The 8,490-nt window shown below is 48.7% G+C and overlaps 1 non-coding gene across 1 annotated transcript; it reads left to right on the top strand.

Annotated features, from left to right (window-relative positions):
• Positions 1–5,615: 5,615 nt before the first annotated feature.
• Positions 5,616–5,753, top strand: LOC119920513. Its single transcript, XR_005448255.1, has one exon. It is a non-coding gene; the product is annotated as a small nucleolar RNA SNORA7 (small nucleolar RNA).
• Positions 5,754–8,490: the final 2,737 nt, after the last annotated feature.

Genomic DNA, 8,490 nt, shown 5'->3' with positions numbered 1-8,490 from the left:
CACTTGCCAGGGATCTGGAACTTCTTCCCAAGGATCATTTTCCCATCTGTAAAATGGGGGCTGCAGGGAGAAGGCCTTTGCTTCCTTCATAGGGGGACTGGAGAAGAAAAGAGAATTTAAGAAGCCCCTCACTAGCCTCAATTTCCCCTCCCTTCACTCCTTTCTGCATGAAGCCTCAGGGATGCCTGGAGATCATACCAGTGTTTTTTCACTGGCAGGAGGAATGTTCTCATTGTAAAACTGAGGTTAGTGTTAAGGCTGGTCAATTGGTGACTGCAGTGAGAAGAGAGACTTGGCCAAAGGATTAAAGCTGGTTGGTAATGTGAGTTTAAAATATCACTGTACCGTCTGGTAATGAATGCCTCTAGATCAGGTTCAAGTGCACACTAGTTCTGAGTCCTGTTGTGGTTCAAGCACTCTGAATTTGGGGGCTTCAGGTAAAATGGATCCTCCTTCAGCACCTGTTAGTGCCTTGCATGCCCCTCCCCAAAGTGCCTACAGCTGTTCTGAGAGAAGCATCATTGTTGTCAGATTTGGCCCTAGAATCTGGTCCCAGAATTCCTTGAGAAAAAGGAGAACCTGGGACTGGAGTCCCTGAAGATTCCAAGGGTGACTGTCAAACCACTCTGCAAGTGGAGAAGCTGCAGCGAAGAAGCTCATCCTCAAACAGGCCTTGGGCTGGCCACAGGGCCCAAAGGGGGCACGGTTTCTTGCTCTCTGTTCTCACAACTACTGGCGAGGACCAGATCTGGGTTACCACAGCCATTGCAGAGCCTCCCTCAGGTGAGATAAAACATTTGGATTTCTGGGATTGTCGGCCTCCCCTGAGCCAGGAGAAGTGGGAGTGTCTCCTGGGCTGGGTCAGGCCATCCCTAGAGTGTATCCACAGGGGCAGTTAGCAGGGACACGGAGACCCACACTGCCTCGGGCCAACGGCCTCTTCTGCCCTCCCTCACGACCTCTACATGGTGGCCACTCTCTGGAGCCCCATGGGCCAGGAGGTGTAGGCTCCCTAAAGCCCAGGGTCTAGAGCTGCTCCAGTCCATTGAGAGGAGCTGGAAGACAGACAGCTACAATGTTGAACTGGGTGATGTTGTGGTTGGGGGAGATTTGGGGGGAACTTCTGTCTTGGAACCGCTTTGCTCTGGATTAACTGCTCAGGGCACAGTTCTTCCTAAGGGATGGCTTTGCCTCTGGGATCCAAAACCCTAATATTGGACAAGCAGTCTGGCCAGTGTGAGCAGAACATTACTCAGAGGCAAAGGTGGGCAGGAGTGCTGACTGAGGTGAGAGCCAATGGCTATGCCTCCCTCCTCACCACAGCCAACACTCAATACAGACTGCCTCACCAGCCTCCCAGCTCCGGGCTGTGATCAGCCAGCCTGCACCGCCCCCATCCCCCAACACTACAAGAACCATTTGGCCCGAGAGCTCAGTCCCACAGCTCCTGTTGAGCCCCAGCTCTGTATGGCTCGAGAGATCCACCTTTTTAATACCTTGCATCTCTCAACACTGGGTCGATAGCATTCAATGGTGCAGCAGCCTGTGACACCTTGCTCAGACAGTGATGTGTCACTCGCCTTTAATTATGCCTCACCATCCTCCAGCCATCTCGGCCAATCCCTCAGGGCACCACGACAGTCCAGGGTGGTGGGGGCCTGAGGTCCAGTGGCCCTGGGTTGGGGACTCTGGAGGGGTGAGGCTGCATCCTCCCAGGAGCCAAGCTTCTCAGATTGAGCTGTGGCCACTGTCTCGGGCAGGAGAGGAAAACTCTAGGTGAAAGGAGAGGCAGAGAGCCTGGCAGGCTCCCTGAAGGAATGGGTCACCTTCCCCCTAGGTGTTCTCTCTCTCTCTCTATCTCTCTCTCTCTCCTCACACCCCCTTCCCACCCCCAGCCTGCCCCTTCACCCCCAGAATGGTGCCTTTGCCTGCAGCTAAAGGAACACAAACCAACCAGTCATTCTTGCTTCTGTGGTAGAAGCCAGGCTCCAGCAACAGAACCATGCTCCCAACCCCTCTGACACCTCACGAGTGGCCGCCCCAGCCCAGAGCAGAACCACGGGGTTCACAGATAATGTAGATCCTTTGCTAGACTCCATAACTCTTTTTCAGGGCTCAACTTCCACTCGAAAGTCATTTTCACCCCTGATGCCCTTCCTCTGCTGTTCCCAGCACTCACCAATTGCTAGCCTAATAATAATAATCATTGTGGGATTTAAGTGCTTCCTATATGTCAGGTACTGTACTGAACACTGGGGTAGATACAAGGTAATTGGGTTGGAGAGTTCCTGTCTCACATAGAGCTCACTGTCTTAATCCCCATTTTACAAATGAGATCATTGAGGCCCAGAGAAGTGAAATGACTGGACCAAGTTCACACAGCAGACAAGTGGTGGAGCCGGGATTAGAACCCAGATCCTTCTGGCTCCCAGGCCCCTGCTCTATCCACAAGGCCTTGCTGCTTTTCAATGGTCAGTGAAATCTAGTGTGGGGGAAGGGGGGAATCTAGCGGGACGATGTGTGGTCAAGTCATGGAGGGGAGTTGCTATTCAGCAAAGAGGACAGGCAGAATCAGCTCAATGCCCCAGTGGAGGGAGGCTTATGCAGTAATCAAACCAGGATGTGACAAGCACCTGGACCAAGGTAGCAGTCATTTGGATGGTGAAGAAGGAGATCTTGGAGATGTTAAGGAAGAAAACCTGACCAAGTTTGTAGATAGGTTAGAGAAGCAGTGTGGCTCAATGGAGAGAGCCCAGGCTTGGGAGTCAGAGGTCAGGTTCTAATCCCGGTCCGCCGCTTGTCAGCTGTGTGACTTTGGGCAAGTAACTTAACGTCTCTGTGCCTCAGTTACCTCATCTGTAAAATGGTGATTAAGACTGTGAGCCCCTCATACGACAACCTGATCACTATGTACCCCCCCCAGCGCTTAGAACAGCGCTTCGCACAAAGTAAGTGCTTAAAAATACCATTATTATTATAGGCTGAATATCGGAATTGAAAGAGAGGGAGGAGTTGTGGATAAAGTCAAGTATTTAGGCTTCATGGACAGGGAGGATGGTAGCATTGTCAACTATGCTGGAAAAGTTAAGTGGAAGAGAGTATTTGGGGTCAGAAGATAAGGAGTTCCACTTTGAATGTATCAAGCTTGAGGTGCCAGCAGAACGTCCGTGTAGAGATGTCCTAGAGGCAGAAGGTGATATGAGATTGAAGACAAAGTGAGTAGCCCAGGCTAGTGAGGGTGATTTGGGAGTCATCTGCATAAGGGTGTTAGCTGAAGCAGTAGAATTGAGCTCCTCAAGAGAGGGGGTGAAGAATGAGAAGGAAAGGGGACCTAGAACAGAGCTCTGAGTGACACCTGCAGTTAGATGGTGGGAGGCAGAGGAAGAGCCAGCAAATGAGACTGAGAAGCCAAAGGTTGGGGAGAAGCAGGAGAGAAATGTACTAGAAATGTAAGGCTAGATAGTGTTTGTAGGAGAAGGGAGCAGGCCTCTCCTTTGAAAGCTGAGGTGCTGCCTCTGAAGTGGCCCCTGCCCTTTCCCCCAGCTCTACCCTGTCTCTTCCACCTGACTTGAACATCCAGGGGAAGCAACTCCCTTCCTCCTTCACTTCCCTCATTTGACCCTGCTCACCATCTTTCAGTGCTTCTAGGCTCCACCAGATCTCTGTTCCAAAATGAATTTGAGCACTGTGGTCAATAGCTATTGAAGTCATTATGACTTCCGTTGGAACTCAGAATAACAACCCGATCCAACTGAAGATGTCTGACCATCCGGGGAGATGGGTATGTAATTCTATAGGATAACGCCATGGTAATGTAGCATCAATTAACAGCCCATTATTTTAAATGCTCCTAAAACTGGGGAAAGGCTTTATGTGGCCCACAGGGGTTTGCCTTATTGTTTTCCAGAAGCCTGTTGCTCCCCTCTCACAAGGAGAATGCTCTGTGGAGGAGTGATTGTGATAGAGTAAAAAGAACGGAAAGCCGCAGGAGGGGTGTTTTCTTCCTTCCTGTCAGCTGCCCCCATTCCTGACTGTGTGTCTCTGTAGGAGAACCTGGGTCTTTCAGCCCCTCTGAAGCTCCTAAGGGACTGAGGTGAGGTGGGGAGGGTGAGATGAGGATGAGACAGACTGGGGCATCTGAGTTAACCAGGAGCAGCTCCTCCCAGCTGAAGCCCAGGAGTTCAGGCCCTCTCTCACAGAATCCTCAGAACGATCTCTGGGGATTTGACTACTGCCTGACTCTGCAAAGTAGCCAAAAAGAAACTGGAAAGGAGACTTACAAGAAATGAGAGCCTTAAGACAATTTCCCAAACTGTGTCTCCTCTCTCTCTCTCTCTCTCTCTCTCTCTCTCTCTCTCTCTCTCTCTCTCTCTCTCTCTCTATTCAGTTGTATTGATTGAGTGCTTACTATGTGCAGATCACTATACTAAGTACTTGGGAGAGTACAATATAACAATAAATAGGCACATACCCTGCCCACAAAGAGCTTACAATCTCTCTCTCTCTCTCTCTCTCTCTCTCTCTCTCTCTCTCTCTCTCTCTCTCTCTCTCTCTCTCTCTCTCTCTCTCTTGCCTCAGCGAATGTTGAAGAGAGGGGCTGAAGCGAGGGAAAGGCCCCTGATCCAGGGAGGCACGAGGAAGCCAGTGGGGACCAGGAAGAGAAGGACAAAAACATAGAACAGGCCAATGAGTGCCTGGTAGCTAGACCTGTTCCCCTGCTTCCTTATTTCCCTCGTCCCCATCACCTTCCAGAACCACTGCAGGTTAGGCAGGAGACCCAAGACCACCACACTCCTCCCCCTACACATACACCCAAAGCCCAGCAGAAAGTAAGGTTTCCCACCCACAGATGTTCTGTGGCATGCCAGCCCTGTCACTATGGCAAGAGAGCTTGTGGCAGGAATCGTTTTAGGATTTTCTTTAATTATGAACCCCCTAAAATGGATTTATTACACAATTACCATATGCTAAGCACTGAGGCAGATACAAGATAAGCAGCTCAGATACAGTCTCTGTCACACAAGGAGCTCCCTGACTAAGAGAGAGGATGAGCATGTATTTTATCTGCATTTTACAGGTAAGGAAACCAAGGCAAGGGTAAGTTCAGTGACTTGCCCAAAGTCACACAGCAGGCAAGTGGCTAAGCCAGGACTGTAACCCAGGTTTCTTGACACCCCCCACCACCAGCCCCAGACTCCGACAAATAGACCATCCTACCTCTCTAAGTTGCCCCTTTCCATTGAATGTTAACAATGAAACAAAAGTAGAAGTCTCACGTAGGCCAAAGCTGAGCAGCCGGAGCCAAGGAGACACCGGGCCTGGCCCCACTCTGACCCTCCTCAGCCTTATCTTGCCCTCGGGATGGCAGCTGCCAGGATAAGGCTTTCCCTTTCCTTCCCTTTCCATGCTCTCAGCCTGTGCACTCTGCCTGTCAAGTCCACAAGTGCCCTTAACTGGATGGAAGGGCTAAAGAGCACACACACAAAAAAAATACCTCTTCTGAAACAGTGCTATATTCCCTAAGGAAGAGCAAGGTTGTAAACTTATAGATGAACATTGTGGGCAGGTAACAGATCTAATCACTCTTTTATATTATACTCTCCCAAGTACTTCAGCCCCTCTTAGGGTCGGTCCTGGAGAGTTTCCACTACTCTACCAGTCTTGACTATGGGAGGGGGAGTCAAGCAGAGGTGTGTCCATTTCACTCCTAGCTTGGGCAGTGGCTAGTGAGTGAAAGTCAATCTGCTACAAACACCTGTGCTGGGCAGCAGCGGCATGGGAGAGAGTCAAAGGTGGAGACTCAGGTTTACTGTGCAGAAGGAGACAATGGTAAACCACTTCTGCATTTTTACCAAGAAAACCCGATGGATACACTATGGAACAATTGCAGATGAAGTGGGGCATTCTGGGAGAGATGTGTCTATGATGTCGCTAAGGGTCGGAGACGACTCGACTCGATGGCATAAGACAAGAAGTACTTTGGACAGTGATCTACCCACAGTAAGCGGTCAATAAATTGGATTGATTGATTGATTGTTTGATTGAAAACAAACAGTCCAAAATCAGGATGGAGAAAGACGGAGAGACAGATGTTCAGCAGAAAAAGATCCGGAGCTCAGAGCCGACCAGAAGTTGAATATGAGTCAGCAAATACAGTTCTGTTTCTTAAAAAATCAGAATGGTTCTGAGCTACATCAGCACAAACACGGTTGGGAAGTCATCCTTATTCTCGGGTCAGTGGTGGACTTTGGTCACCACACTATAAAAAGGATGTGGAGAATCTTAAGAGGGTCCAGAGGAGATCAAGATAAATTACTAAGGGGTTAGAAAATAGGTCCGGTAAGAAAAGGTTAAATAAAGATATTAAGCCTAGAGAAGAGGTCAAAGGGTGACTTAATAGCTGTCTTCAGTCAATCAATCAATCATATTTATTAAATGCCTGCGTTGTGCAGAGCACTGTACTAAGCACTGGGGAGTGTACAATAGTTAGAAGGCTCACTCTCTCCCTTTAAGGAGCTTGCAATCTAGTTGGGGAGACACACAAAATAGTTTACAGAAAGAAGAGAAAGGAAAAATGGATATGAAGAGTTTTAATAAAGAAAGGAGCAAACGAGAATTTGCTCAAGTTCCCCAGACAGTAAGAGAGAGTTCACTTAGAGAAGAACCTTTTGGCCCTCAAGGGAGAAAAGCCACCAGATCAGCTTTTCGAGGGTAATTTCCGGCCCTTGTGGTGATGAGGGAGTGTCCTGTTGAGAACGACGAAGAGTCTCAACCTTGAGACTTCAGTACCTAGAACAGCAGCATGTGGAACAGCAATGGCCTAATGGACAGCACCCGGGACTGTAACTCAGTTTCCTCCCCCTGTAAAATATGGATTCAATGCCTGCTTCCTCCCCTTCTCAGACTGTAAGCCCCGTGTGGGACAGGGACTGTGTCCAAACTGATTATCTTATATCTAGTATAGTGCTTAGTACATGGTAAGCTGCGCACAAATACTGCAGCTATTATTATTAGAATCTGGAAGGAGAAATAGATTTTGTCTAGTGGTTTGTGTAGCACTATTCACACTCTCTCTTCCCTGCCAGTCCTGTTCCCACTAGGGCACAGAGTGCAACGAGTGAATAGGTGAATAGTGGTGCAGCACATTGCAAGCTGCAGGCAAAGCTTTGTTACGTGCATAACCCATTTATAGCCAAAGTGACCCTAAAAAGTGTTGATGCTGGGCCACAAAATCATAGCCGGGCAAGCGGTTGCCCCAGTGGCTTCTCCACACAGTCCCACACATTAACCTGCTCTTTTTCAGAATTCTTGCTGGGCCCGTTCACCTCTTCGAACACCTAAAGTGATTCCTTGGTCAAAAATCATCATCTCTGATTTCCCTCCTACTTATACTGTGAGCCCCATATGGGACAGGGTCCGTGTCCAATTTGATTATCTTATATCTGCCCCAGAGTGTAATACAATAAATTTGGTACATGCTAAGCATGTAATGGATATTGTGATTATCATTCTTAATATTAATTTTATTATTATTACCACTGATGGTATAGCCCTGCGGGCAGAATAGAGACCGGAACCCAGGTCTCCTAATTCCCAAAGCAGTGATCTTTCTACTGGGCCAACAACGGGGATAAAAGAAGGAAATCAATCAATCAATTGTATTTGTTGAGAGCTTACTGTGTGCAGAGCACTATACTAAGTGATTGGGGAGTACAATATAACAATAAAACAGAGAAGAAAGGAAGGAAGAAAGAGAGAAAAATAAATAAATAAGGAAGGAAAGAGGAAGAAAGAAGGAAAGGAAGGAAGGAAGGAAGGAAGGAAGGAAGGAAGGAAGGAAGGAAGGAAGGAAGGAAGGAAGGAAGGAAGGAGGGAAGGAAGGAAGGAAGGAAGGGAGGGAGGAAGGGAGGAAGGAAGGAAGTCAGGAAGGAAGAAAGGAAGGAAAACAGACAATTCTCTGTCTTGAATGGACATTCACTAAGACCAAGATGTTCATTCCTGTTCTACCCAGTTAGGATTCCCGCAGTCTGCGGGAGTTGACATTTAGCTCTAACCAAGACTGGACAGGAACTTTGCCTCCCAGAATCCTCCCTGCCCCAAAGCTGGCAAAGCAGGACCACCCCCTCCTACACACACACACACACACACACACACACACACTCACACTCACACACTCACACACACACCACCACCACCACCACCACCCTTCCCGAGCTTGAATTCTCCCATTTCATCACTAGAGCTGGTTTCAGGGCTAGACTTAATGGGCAGTGGTCTGGGATCTCCAATTTGAAGGCGCTGCTTTTTTTCTGGGCCCACGCCTCCCTGACAAGCAGCAGAGTCCCCTGAAGGCTGTCACTTCCATAAGTGTATGGGGACCCCAAGCACACCAAAGCACATATTTCATGATCCCAGGCTGAGGGATAGGTGGGGAATGCTTCTTGTGTGCAGGAAATTGATGTAATGAGAGGCTAAGCAACTTACCCAAAG

Source organism: Tachyglossus aculeatus, chromosome X1 (genome assembly GCF_015852505.1).
Source record: "Tachyglossus aculeatus isolate mTacAcu1 chromosome X1, mTacAcu1.pri, whole genome shotgun sequence".
NCBI lineage: Eukaryota > Metazoa > Chordata > Mammalia > Monotremata > Tachyglossidae > Tachyglossus > Tachyglossus aculeatus.
This window is presented reverse-complemented; position numbering and strand designations above follow the sequence as displayed.